Source organism: Kogia breviceps, chromosome 3 (genome assembly GCF_026419965.1).
Source record: "Kogia breviceps isolate mKogBre1 chromosome 3, mKogBre1 haplotype 1, whole genome shotgun sequence".
NCBI lineage: Eukaryota > Metazoa > Chordata > Mammalia > Artiodactyla > Physeteridae > Kogia > Kogia breviceps.
In genome coordinates this window covers 2,173,054-2,195,011 of record NC_081312.1, presented here as the reverse complement: position 1 = coordinate 2,195,011, position 21,958 = coordinate 2,173,054, and the positions used below count along the sequence as shown (strand labels likewise).

At 40.5% G+C, this 21,958-nt stretch overlaps 1 protein-coding gene across 15 annotated transcripts in view; it reads left to right on the top strand.

The window, feature by feature from the left end:
* MARK3 (microtubule affinity regulating kinase 3) overlaps positions 1-21,958 on the top strand; it is a 108,642-nt gene that overhangs the window by 40,332 nt on the left and 46,352 nt on the right. The gene's annotated exons all lie outside the window — the stretch shown is intronic.

Here is a 21,958-nt window from a genome sequence, read left to right as displayed (position 1 = left end):
TAACTGGGGGATACAGAGACCTAGAAATAAGAACAGGAAGTCCTCTGCCACTTAGCTGAATGTGTAACTTGACCTTGAGCAAGTCACTTAACTTTCTGGACATTGGGCTTCTCATCTTTAAAAATGAAGATAATCTCACTAAGTGAAATAAGTCAGACAGAAAGACAGGTACCATATGATCTCATTTATATGTGGAAACTTAAAAATAAAACAAATAGACAAACAAAATAAAACAGAAACAGACTTACAGAGAGGAAAACTGTTGGTTGCCAGAGGGAAGTTGAGTGAAATAGGTAAAGGGGATTAACAGATACAAACTTTTAATTATGAAGTAAACAAGTCATGGGGATATAATACACAGCATAAGGAATGTAGTCAGTAATGCTGTAATAATTTTGTATGGTGACAGATGGTTATTGGACTTACCATGTGTATCATTTCATAATGTATTTGTCACATCACTATGTTGTACCTGAAACTAACATAATATTGTATGTCAACTATACTTCAGTTGAAAATAATAATAAAAATAACTAATTAAATGGAGATTTAATCTTCTCATGATGGATTATATCAGTGAAATAATACATATAAAAGAGTTTTGGAAACTGCAAAGCAGTGTGTAAGATATTTTAAAGGTAATGCCCTATGTACATTTCTAATGTAGTTCTAGTTCTAATGGTTATTTCTATTTATATCATCATAATTTTGCAACCCTGTCCGTGTGTTTATGTGGAGGGGATTAAGGTGGAGAGGGAGACAGATTTTATCTTGCACTGAAAATGTTACTTAAACAGGTCGTTCTGCAGGGCATAGTAGGCCTTAAGGGCTCTCAGGGTGGCCCTGGAAGGATCCCAAAATTCCAGTCCTTTGTTCTGAAGATGAAATTGTATCCATTTCCTTAAACTCATTTCTTCATATATCTAAGGACTTGGTACTAATTAATAAGTTAGGGGTTACTAAAACTTGGTATTCAGAACTAAAATTAGCATGTAGAGACGTTTGCTAAGGATTCTAATTCAGTATTCTAATGTTACAGATCTTCCACTATTCATGTGTACTTGCAGATAACTGGAATTCTAGCAGTTTTCTAGGAAGAATTTTATCATAGTATTGTCCTTAGTTGGTTGTAATTTTTCTTTCTTGCCTTTTTTCATTATTTTTGGTCATAGTTTTTATTTATTTATTTATTTATTTATTTATTTTTGCGGTATGCGGGCCTCTCACTGTTGTGGCCTCTCCCGTTGTGGAGCACAGGCTCCGGACGCACAGGCTCAGCGGCCATGGCTCACGGGCCTAGCTGCTCCGCGGCATGTGGGATCTTCCCGGACCAGGGCACGAACCCGTGTCTCCTGCATCAGCAGGCGGATTCTCAACCACTGCGCCACCAGGGAAGCCCTGCTCATAGTTTTTAATTGCCACTGTTCTTTTTTGTTATTATCCCAAATAACTGTTTGTCACATCTTTATCAATTTAGTACCTGGTAGCTTGTCTGTTTAGCTTGATGGTGTGATGCAGATTTGCATCAGCATTAATTTTGGCATATAAATAATAAGACTTTTAAGATTTGTTTGGTATAGTTCAAGTATGAACCATCAACCAGATGAACAAAAGATTTATACTAAAGGCAGATCTGCCATGTTAAATAATTTGATAAGTGTAATGTTTTCAGTTTGTAGGGCATTGTTTTAAATCATAAATCATGTGTTTGTATTCTTATAAATTAGAAGCATTCTATAAATATTTCCTTCACATTCTTTTTCGCTCCGTTCCTTTTCCGTGGAAAAGCGGCAGCAGAGTGGTGTGTACCTGGCGTCTTTGGCCCCTGGAGCAGTGGTGCTTGCAGCTTGTTTTCTTCCTTAGCACCACTCACAGTTGTATCACACCTGCATCAGGAACAGTTCTCTTTATATTGTGATTTTAAACTCTGGAGCTTGGTGTATGGCCTTAGGAGCTAACATTTACATTAAGCAACATTCTGCCATCGACAATATGCAATCTTGGGCTTCCCTGGTGGCGCAGTGGTTGAGAGTCCGCCTGCCGATGCAGGGGACGCGGGTTCGTGCCCCGGTCCGGGAGGATCCCACGTGCCGCGGAGCGGCTGGGCCCGTAAGCCATGGCCACTGAGCCTGCGCGTCCGGAGCCTGTGCTCCGCAACGGGAGAGGCCACAGCAGTGAGAGGCCCGCGTACCGCAAAACAAAACAAAACAATATGCAATCTTTTTGTAATGCCACTATCAAAAAAAATGTGGACTGGCTCATTCAGGCAGTGTTTGAACACAGGTGTTAAAGTAGTGTCATTTCAAAATGTTCACAATATTCTGGCTTACACATTGAATCATGTACATCTGATAAATGCATTTAAGCAAACCTGAGTTGACTGCATATTAGTAAACTGATGTTATTTTCACTGACAGGTTCTTCACTTTTCCTTTTAATTTTTCCAGCCACTGAGTGAATACATGTTAGATTCTAGTAAGATATATTTTTCTCCATTGTTTTTTTTGTTTGTTTGTTTGTTTTTTTCATTTTTTGTTCTCCATTGTTTTTGTACATCTCAATTTCTGAGTACTATCCCTGAGACATTTTCTGTTCATAAATGTCTTTTAGGTCAGCCTTTAAAGAACTCTGTAATGTTGTGTACCTTTAATGGTTTTGAAAACAACAGGAGTGAAAAAAATGTTAGTCTTCCTCCTGGTTTTACAGAGTCATTTTAAGCTTTGATTTGGTTACAGATAATCTTGTTTTATTAAATTCAAGTCTGTCATTAAGAAGCAAGTTATGACTTTATTAAGACATGCAAGTAGGGCTTCCCTGGTGCCCCAGTGGTTAAGAACCCGCCTGCCAGTGCAGGGGACATGGGTTCTATCCCTGGTCCGGGAAGATCCCACATGCTGTGGAGCAACTAAGCCCATGTGGCACAACTACTGAGCCTGCACTCTAGAGACCGTGAGCCACAACTCCTGAAGTCAGTGAGCCACAACTACTGAAGCCCACGTTTCTAGAGCCTGTGCTCCGCAACAAGAGAAGCCACCGCAGTGAGAAGCCCGCGCACAGCAACGAAGACCCAGCGCAGCCAAAAATAAATAAATAAATTTATAAAAGAAAAAAAAAAAAAGACATGCAAGTACACTAGGTGTAACCCATCTAAAGTTATTTTCTTTTCTCATCTTGGAGTAGTGTGTTAACGTAAAGAGGGAGTATAGAGTAATGGTTAGGAACACAGTTAATCCAGCCTACATGGATTCAAATCTCGGCTTCAACCCAGCCTAGCTGTGTGACAAGTCACCTTCCTGGATCTTAGTTTCCCTGTTTGTAAAATGGAAATAATAACAGTACCTCTAGGGCTATGGTGAGACTTACATAAGTTAACATTTAAAAGCCCTTAGCACAGGGAAATCAGCTTGGTGCTTTGTGACCACCTAGAAGGGTGGGATAGGGAGGGTGGGAGGGAGACGCAAGAGGGAGAAGATATGGGGACGTATGTATATGTATAGCTGATTCACTTTGTTGTTATAAAGCAGAAACTAACGCACCATTGTAAAGCAATTATACTCCAATAAAGATGTTAAAAATAATAATAATAAAATAAAAGCCCTTAGAAGAGCTGAGTGTAGTTCCTAGCACGTGGTAAGGACCGAGTGTTTGCTGTTATTGTGTGTCCTGCTGAATATTGGTTTCGAGGGAGAGTGGGAGATTTTTTTTTTTTAATTTTTATTGGCGTATAGTTGATTTACAATGTCGTATTAGTTTCAGGTGTACAGCAGAGTGAATCAGTTATACATATACATATATCCACTCCTTTTTTTTTTTTTTTTTTTTTTTTGGCGGTACACGGGCCTCTCACTGTTGTGGCCTCTCCCGTTGTGGAGCACAGGCTCCGGACGCACAGGCTCAGCGGCCATGGCTCACGGGCCCAGCCGCTCCGCGGCATGTGGGATCTTCCCGGACCGGGGCACGAACCCACGTCCCCTGCATTGGCAGGCGGATTCTCAACCACTGTGCCACCAGGGAAGCCCCACTCCTTTTTTTTTTTTAAGATTCTTTTCCCAGGAGATTTTGTTTGTTTGTTTTTTAAATTTTACCCTCACAGGAAATAAGTAAAGCTTAAGAATTGAATGGTAGGTTCTGGCTTAGGTCTCATAGGACTTATTTGCCGTAGACTACTTCTGATCACGGCTAATATTTGCGCATTTAGTATATATTGAGTACTGTATTAGTTTGCTCGAGCTGCTCTAACAAAATTCTGTAGACTGGGTGTCTTAAACAACAGACATTTATTTTACACGGTTGTAGAGGCTGGAAAGTCCAAAATCAGGTTGCCAGCATGGTCAGGTTCTGGTGCGAGCTCTCATTTTGGCTTACAGAGGGCTGACGTCTCACTGTGTCTTCATAGCAAAGTAGGGGGAAGGCACATGAGCATGCTGTTTGATGTCTCTACTTATAAGTGTACTAATCCCATCATAAGGACCCACCCTCTTGACCTCATCTAAACCAACTTAATTCCCAAATGCCCCATTTCCAAATATCACATTATGGGACAACTTCATGAGGTAAGTTCTGATATTCAGGAAAGAGAGGCCAGGGAGATAAAGTAATCTGCCCAAAGTCCCCTAACTAATAAGTGATAGATGCTCGGGCAGTCATTTTATGATAGGTGTAGTGATCATTGAGTCGAGCATTAATGAACTCTAAATGAAAACATGTTTACCACAGTTTAGACAATAGAGCAGTTGTGGTAAGCAATGTCTCAGGTATATTAGTTGGATAGGAATTCATTGTCATTAGATACGAAAGCATGTGCTTCCCATGTTGTTATACATATAGGTGTTCTCACAGTAGCTAGTCTGATATCTTTTCACCTTCATACTCTGTTAGGTGAGTATTACTACCATCTTGGTTTTCCATTGAGGAGACAGAGTCTGAGAAGTTGATATAGTCAGACTCTCCAGTTCGTAAGTGATGGAGCAAAGATATAAATCTTAGTCTGACTCCAAAGCGTGGACTATTTCCACTTCATCATGCCCCCCTCCTGTAATTAAATTTCCCTAAATAAGATGGGAACTAACCTGAGGCTTTCTTTGTAGTGATTATGAAGAAGTTAGTAAATAGTTTCAAGGTTGAGGAAATATTGGGTTGGCCAAAAAGTGCCTTCGGTTTTAAAGTAAAAATAAAAGACACATTTTTCATTTTCACAAAGAACTTTATTGAATAATGTATTCACCCTTTTGTTCCACTACCTTCTGCCATTTTTCTGGCAACTTCATAATTCCATCCTCCCAAAGCTTTTTATCTTTTTGAGCAAAGAACTGTTCCAGGTGCCTTTTACAGTGTCCCAGGGAATTGACATTTTTTCCATTAAGAGAATTTTGTAAAGACTGAAATAAATGGAAATCTGAAGTTGCAATGTCTGGTGAATACGGCGGATGAATCAGAACTTCCCAGCCAAGCTGTAACAGTTTTTGCCTGGTCATCAAAGAAACATGCAGTCTTGCAGTATCCTGATAGAAGATTATGCGTTCTCTGTTGACTAATTCTGAACACTTTTTGTCAAGTGCTGCTTTCAGTTAGTCTAATTGGGAGCAGTACTTGTTGGAAGTAATCGTTGGGTTTTCCCGAAGGAGCTCATAGTAGAGGACTCCCTTCTGATCCCACCGTACACAGAACATCACCTTCTTTGGATGAAGACCGGCCTTTGGTGTGGTGGGTGGTGGTTCATTTCGCTCGCCCCACGGCTCTTCTGTTCCACATCATTGTACAGTATCCACTTTTCATCGCCCGTCACAATTTGTTTTAAAAACAACGTTTTCATTATGTTTCAGTAGAGAATCGCATGAGGAAATACGGTCAAGAACGTCTTTTTCGCTTAACTTACGTGGAACCCATACATCAAAGCGATGAACATAACCAAGCTGGTGCCGATGATTTTCAGCGCTTGGTTTGGATATTTTGAGTATGGCGTCTGTCTCCCGCGTGCTATAACGTTGATTGCTCTCAATTAATGTCTCGATTTGATCACTATCAACTTCAACCGGTCTACCCAACCGTGGAGCATCGTCCAGCGAGAAATCTCCAGCACGAAACTTCACAAACCGCTTTTGACATGTTCAGTCACAGCACCTTCTCCACACACGGAGCAAATCTGTTTTTGCGTTTCAGTTGCATTTTTACCTTTCTTGAGGTAATAAAGCATAATATGCTGAAAATGTTTTTTTCTTCCATCTTCAGTATTAAAATGGCTACACAAAAATTCACCAATTTTGTTAAGCCTTTTTTAAATGCACTCTGATATGACAGCTGTCACACACAATCTAACAAAATTGCTTCAAATGAAGTTAAAGACAACTAAGTGCTACTAGAGCCATCTTACGGAAAAAACCAAGCGAACCTTTTGGCGAACCCAATATTTCAAGTACGAAAGAGAAGTAGGCCTTGTACCCCACCTCCCCTTCCAAACTTTGTGTAAGTCATTTTTATGCAAATTTGTTTATTCCTTCACTTAACAAACACTTATTAGTAAATAGCTGCTGTGTGCCAGGCACTGTTCTAAGCACTGAGGGTACAACATTGAACCAAATGAAGTTCCTACTTTCATGGAATTGATATCATAGTGGGAGAGCAGCAATAAACAGATATATGATATAATGTCATGTCAGTGCCATGAAGAAAAATAAAGCAAGATGTATTAACCGTATTTTCTTATTTTTTGTGTTCTTGATGCTCTGGCATCTGGGGCCTTGCTGACCTGAGATAGACTACTCCCCAGGGCTAGCTAGTTCCTGGAAATAGTAAGCTACTCCCCTGTGAGTACACTGTTCAGATGCAAACTAACCAGTGCAGAGCCCATGCTCTGAACCACCTCCTCTGTCTGGCTCTTAAACTCCCAAGAGGCAATATTTCTCTACCCTAATTATTGCAGAGCCGGTATCGGACACCTAGAGACTGTACTTATACCCAAGAACCTGATGAAATTATTCCAATGAACCAGTCCTCAGCCTGCTTACCCTGCCTGGACTTACCTTTCCTGTGGAGACCAGAATAAAAACACTTCCCCATGCTTTCCCCTTGCTCCATCGGCCTTCTAACCCATCCTGGTGCTTCCTCACATGTCCCTGCATGGCACTGTGTGCCCCCTTCTTTTGGGAACTGTAAGTAACAAACCATCCTTTTAATGGCAGTCTTCTCCTGGTCTCTTGGCTCACCATACCTGAATAATAATAGAGCCTACATTTTAAAACACAGGGTGGAGACGTCCCTGGTGGCACAGTGGTTAACAATCTGCCTGCCGGGCTTCCCTGGTGGCGCAGTGGTTGAGAGTCCACCTGCCGATGCAGGGGACACGGGTTCGTGCCCCGGTCCGGGAAGATCCCACATGCCGCGGAGCGGCTGGGCCCGTGAGCCATGGCTGCTGAGCCTGCGCGCCCAGAGCCTGTGCTCCACAACGGGAGAGGCCACGACAGTGAGAGGCCCGCGTACCGCAAAAAAAAAAAGAATCCGCCTGCCAATGCAGGGGACATGGGTTCAAGCCACGGTCTGGGAAGATCCCACGTGCTGCGGAGCAACTAAGCCGGTGCGCCACAACTACTGAGCCTGCGCTCTAGAGCCCGCGAGCCACAACTACTGAAGCCTGCATGCCTAGAGCCCATGCTCTGCAACAAGAGAAGCCACTGCAGTGAGAAGCTCGTGCACCACAATGAAGAGTAGCCCCTGCTCACCGCAACTAGAGAAAGCCCACATGCGCAACAACGAAGACCCAATGCAGCCAAAAATAAATTAATTAATTAAAAACAAAAACACAGGGTGAGGAGATAGTATGCGAGGAATGTGTAGATTTCAAGTGAAAAGTAGGGGTGCCCTCTTAGTAATTCGTTTAAGAACATTCTTGTTCTCCTGAGCCAAGCATTGTGATAAGAAGAGTCAGATAAGTACAACAGACTCTGGGTGAACCCATGTGGTTTGCAGTAAAAGTTTACTTAGGCCTTTAGGATCTAAATGTTTTTACCAAGTAATAAAGAATGGAAAGACCTTTGCAGTCCTCCTTGCAGCGTTGACATGGAGGGCCTCACTAAGCGTTCGTGGGAGGATTGCACGCACAGCCTGAGGAGCAGCAACTGCAGCCGCAGTGGGCTGCCGAGGCCTGCAAGTGTGCAGGGCAGTGCAAGACCCTGAGCTGGCGGTTACATCAGGCCTAACTGGGGGCCTTGAATGCCCCGGCTCTTTAAGAAACAATCATCACTGTGTAATAAACTTTTCAGTAATTCCCTAACTTTCCCCTGGGTTCTTCTGGCTAAGATTTTGTTATCTTAGAAATACTCAGTCTTCTCGGTGGCAGAAACTTTAATTGTCACCATACTGTGACATAATCAATTTAAACAGTAATCTCTTAAACTGGAACCATTAGTTAAAAACAAATGTGTGAATGTAATGAAATAATTGATTTTTTAAAATATGTGTTTATGATAGCTGGTTAGCCAGCTTTAAACATGTATAGGGATGGAGGCACACTCCTTCCTATGCCATCTTGTTCCAGTGTTGGACGACTCTAGTTATTAAACAGGTTTTTTTTTTCTTAATTTATTTATTTATGGCTGTGTTGGGTCTTCATTGCTGCATGCGGGCTTTCTCTAGTTGTGGCGAGCAGGGGCTGTTCTTCGTTGTGGTGCACGGGCTTCTCACTGCGATGGCTTCTCTCGTCGTGGACCACGGGCTCTAGGCATGCAGGCTTTGGTAGTTGTGGCTAGTGGTCTCTAGAGCGCAGGCTCAGTAGTTGTGGTGCATGGGCTTAGTTGCTCCGCAGCATGTGGGATCCTCCCGGACCAGGGATTGAACCCGTTGTCCCCTCCTTTGGCAGGCGGGTTCTTAACAACTGTGCCACCAGGGAGGTCTCTAAACAGGTTTTTTTCTTTCATAGTTTACACTAGCATCTGCCTTTTAGAAACATGTACAATACTGTTCTCTATTCTTTCATTTGGAGCTTTGGAGGTTAAATCTACCAATCCACAAAAGAAACCCCTACCAATCCAACATAGCCAACTATCTTGGGTCTTCTTGGTCCCTTCTCCAGAGTAAATACTCAACCTCTTGGGCTAGTTACAGGACTTGCCCTCAACACAGGGCTACTTTATTCCATATCTGTAGTTGATTTTTTTCTTAACTGAATTTATTTCATTCTTGCTGAAGACCATTTAAATGGTTTCCTACCATAATTCCAGTCTGTTTAGGGTATTTTTGAAAAATGAGTCTTTTGTATTAGCTATCACTTCTAGTTTGGTGCTGTATACATTGGACAAGGATGTTTTTATCTGATTAAAATATCCGACAAGGTAGGGACAAGGCATCTCATTGGAGAATCCACCCTTTAGTTGGTCCTGCTGACTCATCAAGCAATTTTTGAGTAATATTCAAGCACCATTCTTAAATCCAGACTTTTAGTAAGAAATGGAAATCCCTGTGTTAAAAAAAAATTCAAGTATGTGCATAAATTCAAGTATGTGCAAAATACGGGAATTCCCTGGAGAACTCCACGCTTCCACTGCAGGGGGCACAGGTTCGATTCCTGGTCGGGGAACTAAGATCGAACATAGCCGTGCACTGTGGCCAAAAAAAAAAAAAAAAAAAAGTATATACAGCAGATTGCTGAATGATTATAAAAGTATTATTGACTATAGATTCCTTTTATCAGGGTCTTTGTGGGAAATTTTACTTACACGCACTCAAGTCTGGTTTCTTTTTAAAGTTGGTGTTTATTTTGGAGCCACTGTTAATGGTTAGAGCTCTGTAATAGCAGTGACCTTTTTTTGGCATCCCAGGGAATCTCAGTTGTGGGACAAGCCAGGGAACTGTATATTTGGAAGCAGAAAGAACCCGTTCATGCTTTTCTTATGGTCTACAATGTAATTTACTCTTACTGTTACCACCACTGAGTTATTTGGGGTACTTTTGCTTCAGCCTCCTTAGGGCAGTTTTTTTTAACCCTTGTTGTGCAGTAGAATCATCTGTGTAGTTTAAAAAAAATTCTTAATTTCTCTTCTCTTTCTAAAGGTAACCTGTTTTAAAGATGACCCCCTCCTCCAGTGTTTTAAGTCTTATAGACTGCTGCCACTGCAGCTGCCGAATATCTCCCCCCTCTCTCGAACTCTTCCTGACCCAATTTCTGGACTTCTTTCCTTCTCCTTGCCCATCTGGTGAAGTACAAATCATTGTTGGGATCTTTTTCATTGATGAGCGCTGCTCACCTTTTCCTTTCTTAATACCTTCCTCTTTCCATATTGACTTGTAGGAGACTAAACAGCTCAGGCCATTAACAAAAGTAGTTGTTAGAATCCTTTTTTAAAAATTTTTAAAAATTGAAGTATAGTTGTTGTATTATATTATATAAGTTACAGGTGTACTGTATAGTGGTGATTCACAATTTTTAAAGGTTATACTCCATTTATAGTTATTATAAAATATTGGTTATATTCCCTGTGTTGTACAGTATGTCCTTGCAGCTTATTACCTAATAGTTTGTATCTCTTACTCCCCTACCCCTATATTGCCCCTCCCCACTTCCCTCTCCCAACTGGTGACCGCTAGTTTGTTCTCTGTGTCTGGGAGTCTGCTTCTTCCATATATGTTGGATACTAATTCCTTATCAGTCATATCATTTGAAAATATTTTCTCCCATTCAGTAGGTTGCCTTTTCATTTTGTCAGTGGTTGCCTTTGCTGTGCAAAAGCTTTTAAGTTTAATTAGGTCCCATTTGTTTATTTTTGCTTTTATTTCCTTTACTTTAGGAGATGGAGCCAAAAAAATATTGCTGCAATTTATGTCAAAGAGTGTTCTGCCTATATTTTTCTCCAAGAGTTTTATAGCATCCAGTCTTAATTTAGGTCTTTAATCCATTTTGAGTTTATTTTTGTATATAGTGTTAAAGAATGTTCTATTTTCATTCTTTTACATGTAGCTGTCCAGTTTTCCCAACACCACTTATTGAAAAGACTGTCTTTTCTTCATTGTATATTCTTGCCCCCGTTGTCATACATTAATTGACCATAAGTGTGTGGGTTTGTTTCTGGGCTCTGTATCATTCCATTTTTCTATGTGTCTGTTTTTGTGCCAGTACCATACTGTGTTGACTACTGTAGCTTTGTAGTATAGTCTGAAGTCAGGGAGTGTAATTCCTCCATCTCTGTTCTTCTTTCTCAAGATTGTTTTGGTTATTTGGGGTCTTTTGTGTTTCCATACAAATTTTTAAATTATTTGTTCTAGTTCTGTGAAAAATGCCATTGTTTGTTTTTTGTTTGTTTGTTTGTTTTTGCAGTACACAGGCCTCTCACTGTTGTGGCCTCTCCCGTTGCGGAGCACAGGCTCCGGACGCGCAGGCTCAGCGGCCATGGCTCACGGGCCTAGCTGCTCTGTGGCATGTGGGATCTTCCCGGACTGGGGCACGAACCCATGTCACCTGCATCGGCAGGCAGACTCTCAACCACTGCGCCACCAGGGAAGCCCCCATTAGTATTTTAATAGAGATTGCATTGAATCTGTAGATTGCCTTGGTTAGTATGGACATTTTAATAATATTGATTCTTTAGAGCACTCCATCTGAAAGCAGCAGAATACACATTTTCTTCAAGTGTACATGGAACATTCTCCAGGATAGATCACATGCTAGGCCACAAAACAAGCCTTGGCAAACTTAAGAAACTGTAAATCATATCAAGTGTCTTTTCTGACTACAACACTGTGAGACTAGAAATCAACCACAAGAAAAAAAGCTGCGAAAAACACAAACATATGGAGGCTAAACAGTATGGATCACTAGACCAGTGGATCACTGAAGGAATCAAAGAGGAGATTTTAAAAAGTCCTGACTGTTAATTACAATCCAGCATCTGCATTCAGATCAGTGTAATGAATTAGGTAAACTTTTACAAACAGGATGTGGTAAATGAAATCTAAGTCAAACCCTTTTCATTTTAAATGTTTAAAATATTGAGAATAAAAATATATGTATATTGTTACATTTCAAAAGTGGTAATAGGAGTGTAAAAAAACATAGCTTCAGTGTTGCTGCTGCTTTATGGGGAAATTTTAAATTTATTGCCAAACTTATTTTCACTTTGGCAGCAAATTTAGAGTACAGATTGTGAATTGAGAATATTAGAATTTATTTTTAATTGTACCAGTTGTTCATTGTGATACTTTAGAAAAGCCACTGAAGAACCAACTATTTTATTTTATTTTATTTTGCTGTATCAGGTCTCAGTTGTGGCACACAGATCTTCCTCATGGCATGCAGGATCTTTCGTTGCGGCATGCAGGTTCTTTGTTGCAGCGCATGGGCCTCTCTCTAGTTGTGATGTGCGGGCTCCAGAGTGCACAAGCTCAGTAGTTGTGGCACTTGGGCTTAGTTGTCCCGTGGCATGTGGGATCCTAGTTCCCCGACCAAGGATCAAACCCACATCCCCTGCATTGGGAGGTGGATTCTTAACCCCTGGACCACCAGGGAAGTCCCAAGAACCAGATATTTTAAATGGGTTAAACTTAGAGCCTAGCATGGACCCATTTGTAGAAAATTGAAAGTTGGGCAAAAACTAGACCTTGGGGAAAGAATCGTAGCAACAACAACCAGAATCACAGCTGCATGTTGCTTATTGTGTGCCACGCACTATTCCAGGATCTTGACATGTCAAGTTCCTTTATCCCTGGGGGTACCAGAGGCCCAGAGAGGTCAAGCCACCTAGATTCAGTCAGTGAGTGGTAGATCCCCAGGTGGGGCCAGATCCCCAGTGGGCTCCAGAGTTCAAATTCTTTATGACTGTTCACTAACTCACACACCAACTGAACTAACATTAGAACTTAAAGCCCTAACTTCATATAGCCTTTTCCCAGCACGTCCCCTTGGAAGGAATCAGGCCCAGCACCTTCCATATGGGAAGGATACAAAGGAGCTTACTGAAGCTCCTTCACCTTGCGTGTGATAGATACCCAATAATATCTGTTCATTATTTTATAAGTACCAAATTTATTTTAATACTAAATTAATATTTTTCTCATATTGCCCTAATTCCAGGAATCTTGACCACCAGAACCTTAGGTTTTGAGGTGGTAGGAAAATTTCTTTGTCTTTGAAATACTTGGTTATAAAAATGCAGATTGGGCTTCCCTGGTGGCGCAGTGGTTAAGGATCCACCTGCCAATGCAGGGGACATGGGTTCAAGCCTTGGTCCGGGAAGATCCCACATGCCATGGAACAACTAAGCCCGTGAGCCACAACTACTGAGCCCACGTGCCACGACTACTAAAGTCCATGCCCCTAGAGCCCGTGCTGCATGACAAGAGAAGCCACTGCAATGAGAAGCCCACACACCACAACGAAGAGTAGCCCCTGCTCACCGCAACTAGAGAAAGCCTGCGCTCAGCATTGAAGACCTAATGCAGCCAAAAATGAATGAATGGATGAATGAATGAATGAATGAAATGCTTTACATACAGAAGAATGTTACATATTTGCCATATAAATGTGTTTAGGGTATTTGATTCAAGAAATGGATCAGCAACAATACTTTAAATCAGTTCCCAACCTGACCTCCTTCTTTGTTTTCCACCTTACAAAGTAACCACTAACAAAAATTTTGTTACTATTTTCTTTCTTTTTTAAATTAATTTATTTTTATATATTAATTTGTTTCTTTATTTTGGCTGCATTGGGTCTTTGTTGCTGCGCGCGGGCTTTCTCTAGTTGCAGCAAGCAAGGGCTACTCTTTGTTGCAGTGCGCGGGATTCTCATTGCAGTGGCTTCTCTTGCTGCGGAGCACGGGCTTTAGGTATGTGGGCTTCAGTAGTTGCAGCACGTGGGCTCAGTAGTTGTGGATTGCACACTCTAGAGTGCAGTCTCAGTAGTTGTGGTGCACGGGCTTAGTTGCTCCACGACATATGGGATCTTCCTGGACCAGGAATCGAACCCATGTCCCTTGCATTGGCAGGCAGATTCTTAACCACTGTGCCACCAGGGAAGTCCCTGTGTTACTATTTTCTTGATTGTTTTTATAATTTTACCACATAAGAGTCCCTCATCAATATAGTGTGAAGATTTTAAATATTATATAAATGGAATCATGTTATTTGTGTCCTTCGCCTATTTGCTTTATTTTGCCCAGATTGTGTTCCATGTTGATGTATTTAGATGTAATTTACTTTCATTGCTATGCTTATTTTCATGGTTATATAGTATCCTATTATATGAATATTTCATGATTTATTTATCCATTTTCTGTCTGATTCAGAGACATTTGGATTGCTTATAGCTATTTGTATCACAGACACTGCTACAGATTGTCCCATGTGTGTCCTGGTGAAGTTGTTTATGTTTCTTAAGGATACATGTCCAGTAGTAGAATTATTGGTTCACAGGCTATGTACATCCTCATTCATCCAAAGCAGTTGTGTTAATTTGTATTCCCACCAGTAGCATATAAGACAGCTCAAGTAATGTCCCATCCTCGTTAAAATTTGATTTTGTCTGATTTTTCAGTTCTTGCCTATCTGATGGATATAAAACTATGTCATTGTTGTTTTCATTTATATTCCCATGATTGCTGATGAGTATTACATCATTCATATTTTTATTGGCTTTTGTTTCTTCTTCTGTGAATTGCCTGTTCAAGCCTTTTCAGTTTCTAGTGGATTTTTTCTTAATCATTTTAGAGATTATGTATTCTGTATACTGACATGTGGCAGATATCTTCTTCTGTTTGATGGTATATCTTTTCATTCTCTGGATGTTGTCTTTTGATGAATAGCAGAATTTCTTAATTTTAACACACCTGAATTGTCAGTCTTTTCTTATATGGTTTGTACCTTTTCTGTGTTCTTTAAGAAATTCTTCCCTGCCTGGGGCCATAAAGATGTTTTTCTCTGTTGTCTCAAAGGTTTATAATCTTTAATCCACCTTGAAGTTGTGCATATTGTGAAGTAACAATCCAATTATGTTTTTTCATACGTGTTACAACTTATTGCCTCGTCTCTCTTTTCCCCACTCTTCTGCAATACAGAGTTTCCATACCTACCTCTACACACACATACTGTGTTCTTCCAAAGTGATTATTCTGGTTCACTTCACAATTGCTATTTTAAAGGCAGTTTTTTTACACTTATTTTCATGTTTAAAATTTTTATTTTCAGTAGTAGAATGGCAGGGCTTCCCTCGTGGCACATTGGTTAAGAATCTGCCTGCCAACACAGGGGACACCAGTTCGATCCCTGGTCTAGGAAGATCCCACATGCCGCAGAGCAACTAAGCCTGTGAGCCACAACTACTGAGCCTGCACTCTAGAGCCCGCGAGCCACAACTACTGAACCCTGTGCACTTAGAGCCCATGCTCCACAACAGGAGAAGCCACTGCAATGAGAAACCTGCGCACTGCAATGAAAAGTAGACCCCGCTCGCCACAACTAGAGAAAGCCCACACGTGGCAACAAAAACCCAACACAGCCAAAAATAAATAAATTTATTTTAAAAATAGTAGAATGGCAAATGATAAACAGAACCCCAAAATATATGACAGGAAAAGTCTGAGCTAAATTTATAGAAGCACCAGAGTAACAAAGGAGACTTATCCTCTCCCAGGCTACATATGACACATTCAGTAGAGGAAAAAAAGATACAGATCTTAATATAGAGCCCCTCCACTAGCCCGTATTACAAATTGCACATTTTTAATTTAATTAATTTATTTTTTATTTTATTTTTTATTTTTGGCCACACCGTATGGCATGCTGGATCTTAGTACCCTGACCAGGGACCGAACCCATGCCCCCTGCAGTGGAAGCACGGAGTCTTAACCACTGGACTGCCAGGGAAGTCTCACTCATTCATGCATTTTTTTAAAAAAGCGTCCCTTTCTTAGGATACATTACAGCTCTGTGCTAGGAAATTATTGTGATAACTATTCAAATCTGTGATGACTGCAGCATAAATGATTTCCTCAACGTTGAGCAATGCAAAACTTGTGCAGCTATAAACAGTTAATATGATGAATAAGCCTGACTAAGAGATCTTTCCAGGCTACATTTTCTGAACAAGCAATAAAAATAGAAACAAACAAAAAGTACAAACATGTGGAACTTGAAAACACTCTTTGAATTCATGGGGTCAAAGAGAAAATGCAAACCAAAATTGCAGTGTATCTAGAAAGTAACACTGTGTATCTGAACCTATAGAATACTGCTTTTGGTGTTCAAGAAAATTTGAAACTTTAAACAACATTATTAAAAAATGACAATACCTTAAATATTCAACTAATAAGTTAGAAAAGGGAACAAAATAAATCTCAGGAATGAAGAATAAGGAACTTACAGAGGGCAGAAATTAGTGAATTGGAAAAACAATCAAAATGATCTAGAGCTTTTTTTTTTTTTTTGAGAGGGGGATGAGAAGGGAGGTACTAAAATAGATAAACCACTAGTTACTTAATCCAGGGGATATGGAGAGACAACACAAAGTATGAGTATGAAATGAGGGGCAGGGAAAAGACCAGATAGAGAAGAATTAAAATTATTATGAGAGAACCTTTTGTGCAAATAAACTAGAACAGCTAAAAAATGGATAATTTTCTAGGAAAACGTAACTTATCAAAATTAACTCTACAAAAGAATGTAAATGCATCAGTAACTACAGAAGAAATTGAATAGTGGTAAAAAGGCCAGCTGCCACCTCAGATTGCCATATGCAGAATTTCATGATTGGCTTCTTTGAAACCTTCAGTGAATAGATCTTGAAAGGAAGCTTCCAAATTCTTCTCTGAATTCACATACATGGCTAGCTATCAAAATGTATTAGAAACTGGGAAGAAAACTATAGTTCAGTCTCACTTAAAACATCTGTTCAAAAATTCGGAATTAAAGTATTAACATATAGGACTTCCATTTAAACATTAGTACATTTATCTTTGCTCCTTCCTCTCACTCACTAAATAGTAGTAAAGGAATTAAAAAGGAGTGTCAAAAATAGAGAAGACTGGCAGACAGAGAATTAAACCTAGTTTGCCAGATGGAAAACTGATGAATAGTTGTGTGTGTGTGTGTGTACACTATTATATATATTTTTTCATGTAATAGACTTAGCAAATCATAGTGAACTGAAACCAATCCCTAAGGGGAGCACTTAGGGGTGGGAATAGGTAGGCTGGTGCCAGCAAAAATCATGCTGAGTCATGCCACAGAATTCAGAAAGTCTAAGGATGAGTTCTGTTAGCTTCTTTTGTGGGTGGGAGGTACACGTAGAACTGGAAACAGGATTGGCTTAAAATGTGTAACTTGGCCTCATATCACCTTCAGGCAACCCGCCCTTCTCTGCCCCAGTAGAAATTGGGCAGTTTATTTTCTGAAGAGGTGGAATTGAAGAGCATCTAGACTTGGGGACCCCATACTAAAAACAGGGGCTCACTGAGTGGTGAGACACTCTTTTTGTCTTCCCTCTCCTTGCTTGCCTCCCAGAACTCTTTAGCCCTTTGTGTGTTGCCTGAAAAGGAGATTGGAGGATTCTTCTCCAGGAGAATTGAGTTAAATGAAAATACAGATAGAGACATTTATTGTCTTTCAATGAATCTACTTAATCTCTGCCTGGTCATCCTATGGTCCAGCTTTTATATATATAACGTTTAGTCCAGCATTTTGGTGCCTCTCTTAAATTCTCCAGATATTTGAGGATAACCTGAAACTAAAACAAACAGGAATAAGAAAGAGAAAGGAACACTGGAAGAGGAAACTCAGCTACTTTAAACAACAACAACACTATATGTTTTCAAAGATTTTAAAAAGAGGGAGACGGAATGCAATAATGACCATTATATTCATGAAAGAAGAACATGGTGCATTGAGAAAGTCAGACTGTTGGGGAGAGGGTAATTTATGGTATTGGAAAGAAATTCAATAAAGGGGTTGGGGGCTTCCCTGGTGGCGCAGTGGTTGAGGCCCGTGTACAGCAAAAAAAAAAAAAAGGGGGGGGGTTGGAAAATAAAGCTAAGGAAATCTCTCAAAGTATTACAGAAGTTCATAGGGATGGAAATTAAGAAAAATACCATGTGAAATTGAGGTACCTATCTAGGAGGTCTAGTTTCTGGTAAAGAGGTGTTGTAAAAAGAACTGGGGCGAGCTTCCCTGGTGGCGCAGTGGTTGAGAATCTGCCTGCTAATGCAGGGGACAAGGGTTCGAGCCCTGGTCTGGGAAGATCCCACATGCCGCAGAGCAACTAAGCCCGTGAGCCACAATTACTGAGCCTGCGCATCTGGAGCTTGTGCTCCGTAACAAGAGAGGCCGCGATAGTGAGAGGCCCGCGCACCGTGATGAAGAGTGGCCCCCGCATGCCACAACTAGAGAAAGCCCTCGCACAGAAACGAAGACCCAACACAGCAAAAATAAATAAATTAATTAATTAAAAAAAAAAAAAAAAAAAAAAAGAACTGGGGCTAGGAGGGGAGATTATCAAAGACTTAAGGTGATTTCCCAGAACTGTAGGACCTGAATTTCCAGATTGAAAGGCTCAGTGCCCAATGCAGTAAATGACAAAAGACCCACAATACATCTGGACTGAATGCTAATTTACCACAGAGACTGAATCTGTGGTACATTAAAATTTAAATACATCAAAATTAAGAGGAAAAAATAGGTCACAAAGAATTGTAACAGAATGTCATCATACCATTCCACACCACTGTAAGCTGGAAGGAAATGGATCGAGGCCTTTAAAATTCTGAGAGAACTGGATATTCATGTGTCAAAGAATGAAACTGGACCCCTGTCTTGTACCATGCACAAAAATTAACTCATGGATTAAGGATTTAAATGGAAGATATGAAACCATAAAGCTCGTGGAAGAAAACAGTGGGGAAAAGCTCCTTGACATTGTTCTTAGCAATGACTTTTTTTTTTTTAATATGACACCAAAATCACAAGCCAAAAAAGTGGAACTACAAAAAACTTCACAGCAAAAAACAAACAAAAAAAACAGTCAACAAAATGAAAAGGCAGCCTACAAAATGGGAGAAAAGGAACCCCTACAACCAGTAGCAAATAAAGCCCCAAATAATCCAATTTAAAAAGCAACAAAGGATCTGAATAGACATTTTTCCAACTAAGACATTCAAATAGCCGACAAGTGCATGAAAAGGTGTTCAACATCACTAACCATCAAGGGAATGCAAATAGAAACTGCAGTGAGATATCACCTCAACCTGTTAGAATGGTTGTTATCAAAAAGACAAGAGATAAATGCTGACAGAGGTGTAGAGAAATGGGAAACCTTGTGTACTGTTGGTAGGAATGTAGATTGGTACAACTACTTTGGAAAACAGAATGGAAGTTTCTCAAAAAATTAAAAATAGAGCTACCATGTGATTCAGCAGTTTCACTTCTGGGTGTATATCCACAGGAAATGCAGTTACTGTCTCAGAGAGAGATCTGAGCTCCCATGTTCGTTGCATTGTATACTCAATAGCCAAGCTAGGGAAACAACCTAAGCGTTCATTGACAGATGAATGGATAAAGAAAGAGTGAGGAGTATTATTATTATATATTTTGTCCTATGATAATAGAATATTATTCAGCTGTAAAAATGGAAATCCTGCTCTTTGTGACAACATGGATGGACCTTGAGGGCATTATGCTAAGTTAAATCAGACAAATACTCTATGATATCAGTTATATGTGGAATCTTTTAAAAAATTAAACTTATAAAAACAGAGTAGATGGTGGTTGCCAGGGGATGGGGGTGTTGAGGGAAATGGGGAGCTGTTGGTCAAAGGGTACCAACTTCCAGTTACAAGATGGAAAGTTCCAGGGATCTAATGTACAGCTTGGTGACTATAGTTAACAAGTACTGTGTACTTGAAAGTTGCTGTGAGAGTGGATCTTAAATGTTCTCACCACAACGAAAACAACAAAATGGTAATTATGTGAGGTGAGGGATGCGTTAGCTAACTTTACTGTGGTAAAGATTTCACAATATATGTGTGTATCAAATCATCACACTGTACAACCTTAGACTTACACAGTATTCTATGTCAATTACATCTCATTAAAACGGGGGGTGTTTCTGAGAGAAAACAATTATGACCTATAATTCTTTTTTTTTTTTAATTTGTTTATTTATTTTTGGCTGCTTTTGGGTCTCTGTTGCTGTGGGCAGGCTTTCTCTGCTCGCGGTGAGTGGGGGCTACTCTTCATTGCGGTGTGCGTGCTTCTCATTACGGTGGTTTCTCTTGTTGCAGAGCACAGGCTCTAGGTGCGTGGGCTTCAGTAGTTGTGGCACATGGGCTCAGTAGTTGTGGCTCGCAAGCTCTAGAGTAAAGGTTCAGTAGTTGTGGCTCACAGGCTTGGTTGCTCCGTGGCATGTGGGATCTTCCCGGACCAGGGCTCAAACCCATGTCCCCTGCTTTGGCAGGCGGATTCTTAACCACTGTGCCACCAGGGAAGTCCCGACCTAGAATTCTTTACCCAGCCAAAATGTCAATCAAATGTGAAGATAGAATCAGAACATTCTTGCAAGGTTTTAATCATACACTTATCCCTCCTCAGGAGCTATTGGTGGGATATTTCACCACAACAGGGGACAATACTAAAAAAGAGAAGAGCATAGGGTCTAGAACAGGAAATCCAACACAGCAGGCCTTGAGAGCAGGACAGAGGCCTCTAGAATATGCATATTTCGGGGGGTGGGGAGAAAGAATACTTGACTATTTGAAAGTATTTGAGAGGAGATATACACTTCTGTTACAAAGTTTAAGGATGAATTAGTAAAGTGAGAGATACATACAAAACCTAAGTGAACAAAATAACCGAGACAGTCATTAGCTCAAAGGAAATCAGAAAGATTTTTGATAAACAAAAAGAATGGAAATGCATGCCTAGTGTGGCTATAAAGAATATTTATATAATGTAAACTGAATACTTTAGCCAAATATTATGGTAACTGATAAGGAGGAAGGTGGGAAGGGATGTGGGCTAGGGGACTGGATGTAAGAGCTCAATCTTCACTGCCAGTACTAAGAAAATAGCTAATATCAGGGGGAGGGGCTACGAAATAATAGAATAACAGCACAAGCATGCTATTCAGAAGTAAGGTAGCAGGGACTTCCCTGGCGGTCCAGGGGTTAAGACTTCACCTTGCAATGCAGGGGGTGTGTGTTCGATCCTTGGTCAGGGAGCTAAGATCCCACATGCCTTGTGGCCAAAAAACCAGAACATGAAACAGAAGCAACATTGTAACAGATTCAGTAAAGACTTTAAAATGGTCCATGTCAAAAAAAAAAAAATCTTTTTTTTTTTTTTTTAACATCTTTATTGGAGTATAATTGTTTTACAATAGTGTGTTAGTTTTCCCTCTACAACAAACTAAATCAGTTATACATACACACATGCTCCCACATCTCCTCCCTCTTGCATCACCCTGAAAAGTAAGGCAGCAAATACCTGAGTTGAAAGTGCTTGACATTATGAACAAGGGTTGAGGGTGGAGAGATATATTACATTACACAGTTCGACTTTTAAAACTGTATGTACTGGGCTTCCCTGGTGGCGCAGTGGTTGAGAGTCCGCCTGCCGATGTAGGGGACGCGAGTTCGTGCCCCGGTCTGGGAAGATCCCACATGCCGCGGAGCGGCTGGGCCCGTGAGCCATGGCCGCTGAGCCTGCGCGTCCGGAGCCTGTGCTCCGCAACGGGAGAGGCCGCAACAGTGAGAGGCCCAAGTAACACAAAAAAACCAAAAAACAAAAAAACCCAAAAAAACCGATATGTACTACTTTTAGCAATAAAAATTAAACATAATATTTATTTAGCCAAAACTGTAATAGAACCTCATGAATAGGATGGAGAGGGGAAGGGGAAGCATAAGTCTGTGTTTGGAAGGGCTTAGGAAAGCTAGATCCAAAGTGGGAGTCACAAAACAGTGTCTAAAATGGAAAATCAAGGAAGCAGTAT